This window comes from Phalangium opilio, unplaced genomic scaffold (assembly GCF_054372755.1).
Source record: "Phalangium opilio isolate 3A_F unplaced genomic scaffold, DU_Popi_V2 ptg000329l_1, whole genome shotgun sequence".
Lineage (NCBI taxonomy): Eukaryota > Metazoa > Arthropoda > Arachnida > Opiliones > Phalangiidae > Phalangium > Phalangium opilio.
In genome coordinates, this window is record NW_028324226.1 from 12,570,104 (window position 1) to 12,587,110 (window position 17,007).

Consider the following 17,007-nt stretch of genomic DNA (forward strand, 5'->3'; position numbering starts at 1 on the left):
GTGGGCTCGAACCACCAACCTATTGGTTAACAACCGAACGCGCTAACCATTGCGCAACGGAAGCCCAAGAATTAAATGGTCGTCAGGTATTGTGGAAAAACTTTGGCTTTTTACGTTACATTTGAGATCCCACAACACCGCTCCCGGGTGGGCTCGAACCACCAACCTATTGGTTAACTGCTGAACGCGCTAGCCATTGCGCCACGGAAGCCCAAAAATTAAATGTTCGTCAGTTATTGTGGAAAAACTTTGGCTTTCTACGTTACATTTGAGATCCCACAACACCGCTCCCGGGTGGGCTCGAACCACCAACCTTTCGATTAATAGCTGGACACGCTAACCATTGCGCCACGGAAGCCCAAAATTTAAATGGTCGTCAGGTATTGTGGAAGAACTTTGGCTTTTTACGTCACATTAGAGATCCCACAACAACGCTCCCGGGTGGGCTCGAACCACCAACCTTTCGGTTAACAGCCGAACGTGCTAACCCTTGCGCAACGGAAGCCAAAATATTAAAAGGGCGTCAGTTATTGTGGAAAATCCTTGACTTTTTACGTCACATCTGCGACCTCACAACACCGCTCCCGGGTGGGCTCGAACCATCAACCTATTGGTTAACAGCCGAACGCGCTAACCATTGCGCAACGGAAGCCCAAATATTAAATGGTCGTCAGTAATTGTGGAAAATCCTTGACTTTTTACGTCACATCTGCGACCTCACAACACCGCTCCCGGATGGGCTCGAACCATCAACCTATTGGTTAACAGCCGAACGCGCTAACCATTGCGCAACGGAAGCCCAAATATTAAACGGTCGTCAGGTATTGTGGAAAATCCTTGACTTTTTACGTCACATCTGAGACCTAACAACACCGCTCCCGGGTGGGCTCGAACCACCAACCTATTGGTTAACAGCCGAACGCCCTAACCATTGCGCATCGGAAGCCCAAGAATTAAATGGTCGTTAGGTATTGTGGAAAAACTTTGGCTTTTTACGTTACATTTGAGATCCCACAACACCGCTCCCGGGTGGGCTCGAACCACCAACCTATTGGTTAACAGCCGAATTCGCTAACCATTGAGCCACGGAAGCTCAGAATTTAAATGGTTGTCACATATTGTGGAAACGTTTTGACTTTTTACGCTACATCTGAGACCCCACAACACCTCTTCCGGGTGGGCTTGAACCACCAGCCTTTCGATTAACAGTTGAACGCGCTAATAATTGCGCCACGGAAGCCCAAAAATTAAATGTTCGTCAGGTATTGTGGAAAAACTCTGACATTTTTCGTTACATCTGAGACGTCACAACACCGCTCCCGGATGGGCTCGAACCACCAACCTATTGGTTAACAGCCGAACGCGCTAACCATTGAGCCACGGAAGCTCAGAAATAAAATGGTTGTCACGTATTGTGGAAAAGTTTTGACATTTTACGCTACATCTGAGACCCCACAACACCTCTCCCGGGTGGGCTCGAACCTTCAACCATTCGATTAACAGCTGAACGCGCTAATCATTGCGCCACGGAAGCCCAAAAATTAAATGTTCGTCAGGTATTGTGGAAAACTCTGACATTTTACGTTACATCTGAGACCTCACAACACCGCTCCCGGATGGGCTCGAACCACCAACCTATTGGTTAACAGCCGAACGCGCTAACCATTGCGCCACGGAAGCCCAAAAATTAAATGGTCGTCAGGTGTTGTGGAAAAAACCTTGACTTTTTACGTCTCATCTGAGACGTCACAACACCGCTCCCGGATGGGCTCGAACCACACACCTATTGGTTAACAGCCGAACGCGCTAACCAATGCGGCACGGAAACCCAAAAATTAAATGGTTGTCAGGTATTGTGGATAAGTTATGACTTTTTACGTTACATCTGAGATCCTACAACACCTCTTCCGCTTGGGCTCGAACCACCAACCTTTCGGTTAACAGCTGAACGCGCTGACCATTGCGCCACGGAAGCCCAAAAATTAAATGGTCGTCAGGTATTGTGGAAACATTTTGGCTTTCAACGTTACATTTGAGATCCCAAAACACCGCTCCCGGGTGGGCTCGAACCACCAACCTATTGGTTAACAGCCGAATTCGCTAACCATTGAGCCACGGAAGCTCAGAATTTAAATGGTTGTCACATATTGTGGAAACGTTTTGACTTTTTACGCTACATCTGAGACCCCACAACACCTCTTCCGGGTGGGCTTGAACCACCAGCCTTTCGATTAACAGTTGAACGCGCTAATAATTGCGCCACGGAAGCCCAAAAATTAAACGTTCGTCAGGTATTGTGGAAAAACTCTGACATTTTTCGTTACATCTGAGACGTCACAACACCGCTCCCGGATGGGCTCGAGCCACCAACCTTTCGGTTAAAAGCTGAACGCTCTAATCATTGCGCCACGGAAGCCCAAAAATTAAATGTTCGTCAGGTATTGTGGAAAAACTCTGACATTTTACGTTACATCTGAGACCTCACAACACCGCTCCCGGATGGGCTCAAACCACCAACCTATTGGTTAACAGCCGAACGCGCTAACCATTGCGCCAGGGAAGCCCAAAAATTAAATGGTCGTCAGGTGTTGTGGAAAAAACCTTGACTTTTTACGTCACATCTGAGACGTCACAACACCGCTCCCGGATGGGCTCGAACCACACACCTATTGGTTAACAGCCGAACGCGCTAACCTTTGAGCCACGGAAGCTCAGAAATTAAATGGTTGTCAGGTATTGTAGATAAGTTATGACTTTTTACGTTACATCTGAGACCCTACAACACCTCTTCCGGTTGGGCTCGAACCAGTAACCTTTCGCTTAACAGCCGAACGCGCTAACCATTGCGCCAAGGAAGCCCAAAAATTTTAAGGGTCGTCAGGTATTGTGGCAAAACTTTGGCTTTCTACGTTACATTTGAGATCCCACACCACCGCTCCCGGGTGGGCTCGAACCACCAACCTATTGGTTAACAGCCGAACGCGCTAACCATTGCGCCACGGAAGCCCAAAAATTAAATGGTCGTCAGGTGTTGTGGAAAAAACCTTGACTTTTTAGGTCTCATCTGAGACGTCACAACACCGCTCCCGGATGGGCTCGAACCACACACCTATTGGTTAACAGCCGAAGTTAAGCAGCGTCGAGCGCAGTCATTACTTGGGAGGGAGACCACTTAGGAACACTGCGTGCCGTTGGCTTTTTCACTTTTTTTCCTCTTTTAAATTTTAATAGATATGAAAAAAGCAAACACGTTTTCTTTTTGTTATTGTTTTAAAATGATGAAGGTTAATTTGTCTCACTTAATTTAAATTCGAATTATTAACTAGCACTCTCGGCAACGGCCATATCACGCTGAAAACACCGGTTCACGTCCGATCACCGAAGTAAAGCAGCGTCGAGCGCATACAGTACTTGGGAATACTGCGTGCCCTTTGCTTTTTCACTTTTGTTTCCTTTTTAAATTCCACCAGATATGAAAAAAGCAAACATATCTTCTTTTTGTTATTGTTTTATAAAGATGAAGGTTAATTAAATTCAAATTATTAACTAGCACTCTCGGCAACGGCCATATCACGCTGAATACACCGGTTCTCGTCCGATAACCGAAGTTAAGCAGCGTCGAGCGCAGTCAGTACTTAAGAGGGCGACCACTTAGGAACACTGCGTGCCGTTAACTTTTTCACTTTTTTTTCCTCTTTTAAATTCCAATAGATATGAAAAAAGCAAACATATTTTCTTTTTTGTTATTGTTTGAAAAAGATGAAGGTTAATTTGTATCACTTAATTTAAATTCGAATTATTATCTAGCACTCTCGGAAACGGCCATATCACGCTGAATACACCGGTTCTCGTCCGATAACCGAGGTTAAGCAGCGTCGAGCGCAGTCATTACTTGGGAGGGAGACCACTTAGGAACACTGCGTGCCGTTGGCTTTTTCACTTTTTTTTCCTCTTTTAAATTTTAATAGATATGTAAAAAGCAAACAGGTTTTCTTTTTGTTATTGTTTTAAAATGATGTAGGTTAATTTGTCTCACTTAATTTAAATCCGAATTATTAAATAGCACTCTCGGCAACGGCCATATCACGCTGAGAACACCGGTTCTCGTCCGATCGCCGACGTTAGCAGCGTCGAGCGCAGTCAGTACTTGGGAATACTGTGTGCCGTTTGCTTTTTCACTTTTGTTTCCTCTTTTAAATTCCACCAGATATGAAAAAAGCAAACATATCTTCTTTTTGTTATTGTTTTTTAAAGATGAAGGTTAATTAAATTCAAATTATTAACTAGCACTCTCGGCAACGGCCATATCACGCTGAATACACCGGATCTCGTCCGATAACCGAAGTTAAGCAGCGTCGAGCGCAGTCAGTACTTGGGAGGGCGACCACTTAGGAACACTGCGTGCCGTTGGCTTTTTCACTTTTTTTTCCTCTTTTAAATTCCAATAGAAATGAAAAAAGCAAACATATTTTCTTTTTGTTATTGTTTGAAAAATATGAAGGTTAATTTGTCTCACTTAATTTAAATTCGAATTATTATCTAGCTCTCTCGGCAACGGCCATATCACGCTGAGAACACCGGTTCTCGTCCGATCGCCGACGTTAGCAGCGTCGAGCGCAGTCAGTACTTGGGAATACTGCGTGCCGTTTGCTTTTTCACTTTTGTTTCCTCTTTCAAATTCCACCAGATATGAAAAAAGCAAACATATCTTCTTTTTGTTATTGTTTTATAAAGATGAAAGTTAATTAAATCAAATTATTAACTAGCACTCTCGGCAACGGCCATATCACGCTGAATACACCGATTCCCGTCCGATAACCGAAGTTAAGCAGCGTCGAGCGCAGTAACTACTTGGGAGAGAGACCACTTAGGAACACTGCGTGCCGTTGGCTTTTTCACTTTTTTTTCCTCTTTTAAATTTTAATAGATATGAAAAAAGCAAACATGTTTTCTTTTTGTTATAGTTTTAAAATGATGAAGGTTAATTTGTCTCACTTAATTTAAATTCGAATTAACTAGCACTCTCGGCAACGGCCATATCACGCTGAATACACCGGTTCTCGTCCGATAACCGAAGTTAAGCAGCGTCGAGCGCAGTCACTACTTGGGAGGGAGACCACTTAGGAACACTGCGTGTCGTTGACTTTTTCACTTTTTTTTCCTCTTTTAAATTTTAATAGATATGAAAAAAGCAAAAATGTTTTCTTTTTGTTATTGTTTTAAAATGATGAAGGTTAATTTGACTCACTTAATTTAAATTCGAATTATTAACTAGCACTCTCGGCAACGGCCATATCACGCTGAATACACCGGTTCACGTCCGATCACCGAAGTTAAGCAATACGTGAACAAACAAACCCCTCCATAGAAAATGCATTAGACTATACTTTGCAGGCTCTTAACTCTGTTTTTACTGGAGATACGGCGATGTCCTTTGAGTATGTTATAGTCCAATTTGTCCCCCATCTAATCATACTAAAAACAATGAGCTACGACAAACAGGGGCAGAGTAATTAAGCTAAACGAAAACAAACAACCCGTCCATAGGAAATGCATTAGACTATACTTTGTAGGCCCATAACTCTGTGTCTACTAGAGATACGGGGATGTCCTTAGGATATGTTATAGTCCAAATTGTCCCTCATCTAACCATACTAAAAACATTGAGCTACGACAAATAGGGGCCGAGATATTAAGCAAAATGTTCGTCAACTTTGGTATCGTCTCACTTATTTTTATTATGTTACTTATGATTTTTGCACTAAATTTTGGAGGCTCATAACTCTTGTTCTACAAGAGATAATGGGATCTCCTTTGGATTAATCAAAAATGTCTTGATTAGAATCAAGACCTAAAAAGTATCGATAAGACTGAGGGTATCACTTGTCTGAAGGATCAGATATTAATTTTTCTTTTTAATTGAAACTTAAATGCATGCTTAAGAAAAAACAACGTTCCATTACCGTTTTCCGTTGAAATAAATTATTTTACTGGTAATCAATTTCAAAAATTTACTTATCACGGCTTTTCGACCACAATTCCATTCCCCGAAAACATTTTATCATTACATTAATTACTTTTGGGAGAGTACGTGTATGGTTTTGCGTTTTAAAAGGTTCCTAAAGACGTTTCATCCCCATTCGTGACCGGCACTCTTCGCAGTGGAACATTTTAATTATTCTAAAACCAATGGCGCCAAATTCAATAGGGACAGTAACATTTTTACTTTTTTTAGTCGCGGTTTTGCAAAATGATGTAATATCGAGTGTACTTTAGTGAACCGTCGTATTGTTCTTTCTCATAGTTCAGGGCATGATCAGTGTTACTGCCCAATTTCTCTCTCTAGTTTCTAACAATGGTTAGAGACTATTTGATATGGCACGGCACAACGTTATATACATTTGTAAATTCTAAGTAGCACAAAAGGAAAAAGAATCCATTTTTTTATATTTTGGTTTGAAATAAATAAAATCATGATAGTAGTTATAACGAACAGAAAGTCAAGAGAATGGCACCGGTAATGAGCAGCAAAAAGAGAGGAAAGTTTGCTTCAAGGTAGCAGAGGGACATGGTAGTGAAAATAGTAATCTAGAATTTTGTTCGTTCAAACCTTAATATATCATGAAAAATTCAAGTGAGGAGGCGGCACTACCTAGAAAGATCTATTTTGGCAGATAACAGCGAAAAAATTATGTTCTACACACACTGGGACTATGGGAGAGTTTCTGGGCCGCAGGTCGCACATGATGAAATTTCAACTCCACTTTACATCAATTCTCCCTGGTCGTACTAGTAGCAGGTTAAGCTCAGGGGCGGACTGGCCATAGGGCCCCAACTGCCACTGGCAGTGGGGCCCCAGTCAATGGGGGCCCTCCATTTCGGGATTTGCATATTTCAAAATTGGTCCTTCACTAACTCAAAATAGTTACGTATCCAAAAATCGGACATTTGTAAATGGCATCTCAGAAGATAATGTTCATTTAATCATTTATAAAGCGGTAAGAGATAGTTTTGTAGTCTTATTGTTTTCAACTCTACTTTTATACCTTGGCCTATCCCGCGAGAAACAAAACTTAAAATCGGTTTATATTTTACTTTCATGCTTAGTGAGAAAAGGGGAAAATAAGGGACTAAGAGCACATTAAGAGAAGGCTCAAGTTATAAAACTACTACTCTTCATCACTTTTTTATTTTTACTGTTTAAGCTCTAGTTGAAGATAAATATATTTTTAAGTTTTATATTTATATTCATATTTTCACAACCATTACCCACTAGAATTAACCAAGGTCGAGGCCCGGTCGGGCCCCCGAGAGGGGGAAGCCCTCACATGAGCGGTTCCCGTATGAGCGGATTCCAAACTAGCGGTTTCCTAAATAGCGGTCCTCATAACAGCGGTTCCCTAAATAGCGGTCCTCATAACAGCGGTTCCCTAAAGAGCAGTTTTCCCGAAATGACAGTTTACCCGTTACAGCAGTTACCGATACAGTTGTTCTCGTAAACGTGTCGTACCTTAACAGCAGTTCTCAAAAGAGCAGAAAAACGGGGATGCGAAAAACTATAGTTATTTATTATGGTGTAGGCTGGGTTATATGAACTCAAATAGAACTATGCCAGATACGGATAATTTGGTTTGGTTAAAGTTGATTATTTGAACTCAATAGTATTAGGTCAGGCCAGGTTGGGTTGGGTTGGGATTTTAAGGGTTTTTTTTCGATTGGTTTGAGTTAGGTTAGTTATATTTTGGAAATAGTGTAACAATGTTACGCCTTTTCCAAAATATTGTTGTTTATCTTCATTAATTGACTTTCCAATTAATAATATGCCTTTTCCAAAAAATATGTCACATTACCAATGTTACGCCTTTTCCAAAATATTGTGTTTATCTTCATTGACTTTCCAAATAATAATATGCCTTTTTTAAAAAATTAGCTCACATTACTGATTAAACTAACATAAAAAACCAACGAACATAACTGTATTGTTAAGAAATGCTCAAAACTCAAGACTAACACTGCTATTTCCCAAAATAGCAGCCGCTATTTCTAAACTAGCAACTGCTATTTCTTGAAGAGCAGTTTTGATTAACACCGCTGTTTTTTTGGAATCGCGGTTGCTATTTCGAGAACTGCTCTTCCGAGAATTGCTGATACGAGTTACACCCCCCCCCCAGAGGTACGGGTCGCGGGAAAAAGTACCGAACTGCCCCCCTCTCTCGACGGCCCTGTGCATTATAACGACATACTCCCCTCTCATTTTAGGGATCGGCTTGGGGGCCCTTTTTAAAACGGTGGCAGATGGTTGTGAAGCTTGCCAGTCCGCCCCTGGTTAAGCTATAGTTTTCTCAGGTCCTGTTAGTCTCGAAAGGGTTATATAGTCCTTGTAACTTTTAAAAGGTTGTTGTCATGGCTAAACAGACCGCTATTACAGCTTTTTATTGTTTTATAGGTTTTTTTGACACGTTATCTCCCAAAAGTAATTAATGTAATGATAAAATGTTTTCGGGGAATGGAATTGTGGTCGAAAAGCCGAGATAAGTAAATTTTTGAAATTGATTACCAGTAAAATAATTTATTTCAACGGAAAACGGTAATGGAACGTTGTTTTTTCTTAAGCATGCATTTAAGTTTCAATTAAAAAGAAAAATTAATATCTGATCCTTCAGACAAGTGATACCCTCAGTCTTATCGATACTTTTTAGGTCTTGATTCTAATCAAGACATTTTTGATTAATATCTGCTCCTTCAGTCTTCATTTTAATTAAGAATGTTAAGAAACTGTTTTACGTTTTCAAGCACTAAGCAGAAACATATATGAAGGGGACCATAACTTTAGCTCAATCAGACATTTATTTATAATGATACTTCAAAAAAAACGTAAATCAATAAAAGTTTGTATTCTTTTTGTAATTAACATAATACAATTTTTACCAATCATTTATTGAAACGCGAGGCGCCCCCTAAAAATTCCAGAAATAGGACCAAATTGACAATTTTACAAAATTTTTAAAAATGCTGATTTATGTCCGTTTAACATTTAGCTCAAAATTGTCATAAGCCCAATATGAAATTCGGATATCCTTAAAACTTCATAAAGACGATCAGAGATTGTCAATTTCAAACTTTTTTGCAGCATAAACTAACGTCTGTTTAATATTAAGCTTAAAACCTTAAACAAAATATATTCAGGGCTACCCTAAAAGTTCACAGAGATGATCCAAGATTGTTAATACGCCTAAAAAGTTCCATCTTCAAAATATGTAGCCGGGGAAAAGAGAGCGTGATCGAGTGGGCTATGCTAGTGGTTGGAAGTCGCGGGGGTTGGGACAGGGATAAGTGAGTTGAGATGGATTGCAAATGATGATGGGCGACCTCGCGCACGCCCCTACCCTTCGGTAGGCGATTGCTAAGTGCTGCCACGGAGCGCCATTTTATTTGTATGAGAACTAGCTTCTATTTTGAAGATAGAGGCAGCACCCTTTACAATTTCGTCCAGTACGACCCTACCTAACCGCTGAGAGCGCTGAGAGGACTTTGTTGCCGTAGGTGGGGGTACACAGGCAACGCTATAGGTATGGGGGTTACAACTCCATTCCTCTCTCCTTCAAGGTTGGGACTCCAGGCATAGCCAACTCCATCACGCACTCGACAACGCAAAGCAACTCGCGCCAGCGTGGGAAATAAGGCGGTGACACAGGGCAAATGGCCTGTTCAAAAACTGCCTGGTCCAGTTCAAAAATTAAATCGGAGGGGGGGGGTCAGTGGTCCACGAGACTACTAAGTAAGTTCAAGGGTAATCAGACTCCACACATTATAATTCTAATATTTTAATTATCCATTTCTTTAGTTTAGCAGACGACGTGCTCTGGTCAATGGTCACGGACCAGTTATTTATTCCAAGTCAGGAAAGTCGCTGGCCTAATGTCTAGTTTAAAAAATGCTAATTTGGTCACGGACCAGAAAACTCACGTAAACGCGACGCGAATGACGAAAACTACGTATTTTCCGACTGAGGAGAGGCGAAATAGCCCGGCCTCCTTTTACGTCCCCCTTGTATTTTGAAAGTGGGACTGGGACTATGGCGCACGAATACTTAGGCATCTTATACCTTCTCCCTAGTAAACTAGATATCCCTTCTTTTATAAAACTTTATATAACTAAAACCATGAGTTTATAACATATGTTCCATAACAAGCTTCATAAAACTTTTGGAAAACAAATTTCCCTGAAATTTCCAAGCTTTTCCCCATATACGTCCCTGAGTTTTCCAGGTTTTTCCCGTATATGGAGTATCCTATGGAGCAAATGTTAACGAAAAAGGGAATTGACAAATAGGACTATTACATAATCAAAGGATATCCCCGTATCTCTAATATAACCAGAGTTACGAGCTTCCAAAATTTAGTGTAATGTTAATCCTATGGAGGAGGCAAAGTACCTACAAGCACCCGGGGCAAGTACCTAAAAGCACCCGGGGTAAGCACCCGGGACAGGTACCTGCAAGCACCCGGGGTAAGCACCCAGGAGCACCCGGGGCAAGTACTTGCAAGCACCCAGAGGCATCCGTGGCAAGTACCCACAAGTACCTACAAGCACCCACAAGTACCTGCAAGCACCCGGGGCAAGCACCCAGAGGCATCCGTGGCAAGTACCCAGAGGCATCCGTGGCAAGTACCCAGAGGCATCCGTGGCAAGTACCCAGAGGCATCCGTGGCAAGTACCCAGAGTCATCCGTGGCAAGTACCCACAAGTACCCGGGGCAAGTGTCCACAAGTACCTTCAAGCACCCACAAGTACCCACAAGTACCTTCAAGCACCCACAAGCACCCACAAGCACCCACAAGTACCCACAAGCACCCACAAGTACCCACAAGCACCCACAAGTACCTACAAGCTCCTACAAGTACCTAAAAGCTCCTACAAGTACCTAAAAGCTCCTACAAGTACCAACAAGCTCCTACAAGTACCTAAAAGCTCCTACAAGCACCCACAAGTACCTACAAGTACCCACAAGTACCTAAAAGCTCCTACAAGTACCTAAAAGCTCCTACAAGTACCAACAAGCTCCTACAAGTACCTAAAAGCTCCTACAAGCACCCACAAGTACCTACAAGTACCCACAAGTACCTAAAAGTACCAACAAGTACCTACAAGTACCCACAAGTACCCACAAGCACCCACAAGCACCGACAAGTACCCAAAAGTACCCAAAAGTACCCACAAGTACCTACAAGTACCCACAAGTACCTACAAGTACCAACAAGTACCTACAAGTACCTACAAGACCCTACAAGTACCCACAAGTACCTACAAGACCCTACAAGTACCCACAAGTACCTACAAGTACCTACAAGAACCCACAAGTACCCACAAGTACCCACAAGTACCCACAAGCACCCACAAGTACCTACAAGCACCCACAAGTACCTACAAGTACCCACAAGTACCTACAAGCACCCACAAGCACCTACAAGTACCCACAAGTACCCACAAGTACCTACAAGTACCCACAAGTACCTACAAGTACCCACCAGGGGCGGACTGGCCATAGGGCACCAACTGCCACTGGCAGTGGGGCCCCAGTCAATGGGGGCCCTCCTTTTCGGGATTTGCATATTTCAAAATTGGTCCTTCACTAACTCAAAATAGTTACGTATCCAAAAATCGGACATTTGTAAATGGCATCTCAGAAGATAATGTTCATTTAATCATTTATAAAGCGGTAAGAGATAGTTTTGTAGTCTTATTGTTTTCAACTCTACTTTTATGCCTTGGCCTATCCCGCGAGAAACAAAACTTAAAATCGGTTTATATTTTACTTTCATGCTTAGTGAGAAAAGGGGAAAATAAGGGACTAAGAGCACATTAAGAGAAGGCTCAAGTTATAAAACTACTACTCTTCATCACTTTTTTATTTTTACTGTTTAAGCTCTAGTTGAAGATAAATATATTTTTAAGTTTTATATTTATATTTATATTTATATTCATATTTTCACAACCATTACCCACTAGAATTAACCAAGGTCGAGGCCCGGTCGGGCCCCCGAGAGGGGGAAGCCCTCACATGAGCGGTTCCCGTATGAGCGGATTCCAAACTAGCGGTTTCCTAAATAGCGGTCCTCATAACAGCGGTTCCCTAAATAGCGGTCCTCATAACAGCGGTTCCCTAAATAGCAGTTTTCCCGAAATGACAGTTTACCCGTTACAGCAGTTACCGATACAGTTGTTCTCGTAAACGTGTCGTACCTTAACAGCAGTTCTCAAAAGAGCAGAAAAACGGGGATGCGAAAAACTATAGTTATTTATTATGGTGTAGGCTGGGTTATATGAACTCAAATAGAACTATGCCAGATACGGATAATTTGGTTTGGTTAAAGTTGATTATTTGAACTCAATAGTATTAGGTCAGGCCAGGTTGGGTTGGGTTGGGATTTTAAGGTTTTTTTTCGATTGGTTTGAGTTAGGTTAGTTATATTTTGGAAATAGTGTAACAATGTTACGCCTTTTCCAAAATATTGTTGTTTATCTTCATTGACTTTCCAATTAATAATATGCCTTTTCCAAAAAAATATGTCACATTACCAATGTTACGCCTTTTCCAAAAAAATATGTCACATTACCAATGTTACGCCTTTTCCAAAATATTGTGTTTATCTTCATTGACTTTCCAAATAATAATATGCCTTTTTTAAAAAATTAGCTCACATTACTGATTAAACTAACATAAAAAACCAACGAACATAACTGTATTGTTAAGAAATGCTCAAAACTCAAGACTAACACTGCTATTTCCCAAAATAGCAGCGGCTATTTCTAAACTAGCAACTGCTATTTCTTGAAGAGCAGTTTTGATTAACACCGCTGTTTTTTTGGAATCGCGGTTGCTATTTCGAGAACTGCTCTTCCGAGAATTGCTGATACGAGTTACACCCCCCCCCAGAGGTACGGGTCGCGGGAAAAAGTACCGAACTGCCCCCCTCTCTCGACGGCCCTGTGCATTATAACGACATACTCCCCTCTCATTTTAGGGATCGGCTTGGGGGCCCTTTTTAAAACGGTGGCAGATGGTTGTGAAGCTTGCCAGTCCGCCCCTGGTACCCACAAGTACCTACAAGTACCCACAAGTACCTACAAGTACCTAAAAGACCCTACAAGTAGCCACAAGTACCTACAAGTACCAACAAGTACCAACAAGTACCCACAAGTACATACAAGTACCGACAAGTACCTACAAGCACCCACAAGCACCTACAAGTATCCACAAGCACCTACAAGCACCCACAAGTACCTACAAGTATCCACAAGTACCTACAAGTACCCACAAGTACCTAAAAGTATCCACAAGTACCTACAAGTACCCACAAGTACCTACAAGTACCCACAAGTACCTACAAGTATCCACAAGTACCCACAAGTACCCACAAGTATCCACAAGTACCCACAAGTACCTACAAGTATCCACAAGTATCCACAAGTACGCACAAGTACCTACAAGTACCCACAAGTACCTACAAGTACCCACAAGTACCCACAAGCACCACAAGTACCTACAAGCACCCACAAGTACCTACAAGTACCCACAAGTACCCACAAGCACCCACAAGTACCTACAAGCACCCACAAGTACCTACAAGTACCCACAAGCACCCACAAGCACCCATAAGTACCCACAAGCACCTACAAGCACCCACAAGCACCTACAAGTATCCACAAGCACCTACAAGCACCCACAAGTACCTCCAAGTACCCACAAGTACCTACAAGAACCCACAAGTACCCACAAGCACCCACAAGTACCCACAAGTACCCACAAGTACCTACAAGTACCCAGAAGTACCTACAAGTACCCACAAGTACCCCCAAGTACCCACAAGTACCCACAAGTACCTACAAGTACCCACAAGTACTTACAAGTACCTAAAAGTACCCACAAGCACCCACAAGCACCCATAAGTACCCACAAGCACCTACAAGTACCCACAAGTACCTACAAGTACCCTTAAGTACCTAAAAGTACCCACAAGCACCTAAAAGCACCCACAAGCACCTACAAGCACCCACAAGTACCTACAAGCACCCACAAGCACCTAAAAGCACCCACAAGCACCTACAAGTACCCACAAGTACCTACAAGTACCCACAAGTACCCACAAGTACCTACAAGTACCCACAAGTACCCACAAGTACCTACAAGTACCCACAAGTACCCACAAGTACCTACAAGTACCTACAAGTACCCACAAGTACCTACAAGTACCCACAAGTACCTACAAGTACCCACAAGTACCCACAAGTACCTACAAGCACCCACAAGTACCTACAAGCACTCACAAGTACCTACAAGCACCCACAAGTACCTACAAGCACCCACAAGTACCTTCAAGCACCCACAAGTACCCACAAGCACCCACAAGTACCCACAAGTACCTACAAGCACCCACAAGTACCCACAAGTACCTACAAGTACCTACAAGTACCCACAAGTACCCACAAGTACCTACAAGTACCCACAAGTACCCACAAGTACCTACAAGTACCTACAAGTACCCACAAGTACCTACAAGTACCCACAAGTACCTACAAGTACCCACAAGTACCCACAAGTACCCACAAGTACCTACAAGCACCCACAAGTACCTACAAGCACTCACAAGTACCTACAAGCACCCACAAGTACCTACAAGCACCCACAAGTACCTTCAAGCACCCACAAGTACCCACAAGCACCCACAAGTACCCACAAGTACCTACAAGCACCCACAAGCACCTACAAGTATCCACAAGCACCTACAAGCACCCACAAGTACCTTCAAGCACCCACAAGTACCCACAAGAACCCACAAGTACCCTCAAGAACCCGGGCAAAGCACCTACAAGAACTCAAACGCCATGTTTTTCTTGCTTAATATCCCTCTAACGGCGTGAATCACAACAAAAACGCCGTAAGTCCAACATAAAAAATTAGGGCTAAAATGCGTGTCTCTAACAGTGGTAAAACGCCGTAATTCCAATACCCAAAACAACGTAAGTCAAAGTATGTGTTAATAGTGATAAAAATCAATACTTAAACTTAATTTATCTTAATGAAACTAAGAAAAGGCACATCTATGGACTGTTATCTTTCATTTAAGATGGTTCCCAAACGTAACGAATGAATAGTTTTCTTTATACACGATCGCAATTAAGGTCATTTTTCCAAAAAATCCCATGTTATCTCTATGGAACAATATAGTATCTTTCACCAAATGTCTTAATAATTTTATGGATTCTAAAACCACCCTTAACAACTTTTTTCATTATAGAATTAACTATTAGTTGGATCTATTTGAAATTTTAACCACAAAAGTAGGGCCCAAATTTTAGTTCACTGGCAAAATTTCAAAGCGGCAAACACAATACGAAAAAAGTTACAGCCAATCAAAGAACCCTCCTTTAGCATTAGAGGGAGTATCAAGTCTTATCTAAGAGAGCGACCGCTCTCCTAGAATATGTTATAGTACTCTTCGCTCCCCATACAAGGATACTTTAAACTTGAGGCTACCTCAATATCGTCGTCAACTTATTTTTTGTCTCACTTATTGTTAGAAGGTTACTTTTGATTTTTGAAAATAAACTTTGCAGGCTCGTAGTTCTGTTTCTACTGGAGATACGGGGATGTCCTTCGAGTATGTTATAGACCAATTTGTCCCCCATCTAGCCATACTAAGAATTAGGGCTACGACAAACAGTAGTCGAGTAATTAAGCTAATCGTAAACAAACAAACCCCTCCATAGGAAATACATTAGACTAAATTCTGGAGGCTCGTAACTCTGGTTCTACCAGAGATACGGGACGTAAATAGTGTGACCTTGACACAAATGTTCGGATAATTATAAAGGTCTTTGCATGTTCCAAGCAAAAAAAAAAAACTTCGCGGTTTCGAACCTGTGGCCTTCCGAGAGTGGGGCGGATGCGATAACCGCTACACTAAAGATATGTTATTATTTTTAATCGGAAGAACAGGGTCAAGTAATTAAGCAATACGTGAACAAACAAACCCCTCCATAGGAAATGCATTAGACTATACTTTGCAGGCTCGTAACTCTGTTTCTTCTGGAGATACGGGGATGTCCTTTGAGTATAGTATTGTCCAACTTGTCCTTCATCTAACCATACTAAAATATTTGGGTTACGACAAACAGGGGCCGAGTACTTAAGCAAAACGTAAAGAAACAAACCCCCTCCATAGGAAATGAGTTAGACTATAATTTGCAGGCTCGTAACTCTGTTTCTACTGGAGATACGAGGATGTCCTTAGGATATGTTATAGTCCAAATTGTCCCCCATCTAACCATACTAAAAACTTTGGGCTACGACAAACAGGGGCCGAGTACTTAAGTTAAACGTAAACAAACAACCCCTCCATAGGAAATGCATTAGACTATACTTTGCAGGCTCGTAACTCTGTTTCTACTGGAGATACGGGGATGTCCTTTGAGTATGGTTTAGTCCAATTTGTCCCCCATCTAACCATACTAAAAACATTGAGCTTCGACAAACAGGGGCCGAGTAATTAAGCTAAACGTAAACAAACAACCCGTTCATAGGAAATGCATTAGACTATACTTTGCAGGCCCATAACTCTGTGTCTACTAGAGATACGGGGATGTCCTTAGGATATGTTAAAGTCCAAATTGTCCCCCATCTAACCATACTAAAAACATTGAGCTACGACAAACAGGGGCCGCGATATTAAGCAAAATGTTCGTCAACTTTGGTATCGTCTCACTTATTTTATTATGTTTTTTATGATTTTTGCACTAAACTTTGGAGGCTCATAACTCTTGTTCTACAAGAGATACTGGGATCTCCTTTGGATATGTTATAGTACTCTTTGCTCCCCATACAAGGATACTTTAAACTTGAGGCTACCTCAATATCGTCGTCAACTTATTTTTTGTCTCACTTATTGTTAGAAGGTTACTTTTGATTTTTGAAAATAAACTTTGCAGGCTCGTAACTTTGTTTCT

General features: G+C 41.8%; 1 non-coding gene and 5 pseudogenes across 1 annotated transcript; 5 read left to right on the forward strand and 1 right to left on the reverse strand.

The window, feature by feature from the left end:
* Window positions 1-285: 285 nt before the first annotated feature.
* Window positions 286-358, reverse strand: TRNAN-AUU (transfer RNA asparagine (anticodon AUU)). The gene has a single exon. It is a non-coding gene; the product is annotated as a tRNA-Asn (tRNA).
* A 3,199-nt stretch (window positions 359-3,557) lies between these two features.
* On the forward strand, window positions 3,558-3,676 carry LOC149610970 (5S ribosomal RNA; annotated as a pseudogene).
* A 138-nt stretch (window positions 3,677-3,814) lies between these two features.
* Window positions 3,815-3,933, forward strand: LOC149610971 (5S ribosomal RNA; annotated as a pseudogene).
* A 361-nt stretch (window positions 3,934-4,294) lies between these two features.
* On the forward strand, window positions 4,295-4,413 carry LOC149610972 (5S ribosomal RNA; annotated as a pseudogene).
* Window positions 4,414-4,773: 360 nt separating this feature from the next.
* On the forward strand, window positions 4,774-4,892 carry LOC149610973 (5S ribosomal RNA; annotated as a pseudogene).
* A 134-nt stretch (window positions 4,893-5,026) lies between these two features.
* On the forward strand, window positions 5,027-5,145 carry LOC149610974 (5S ribosomal RNA; annotated as a pseudogene).
* Window positions 5,146-17,007: the final 11,862 nt, after the last annotated feature.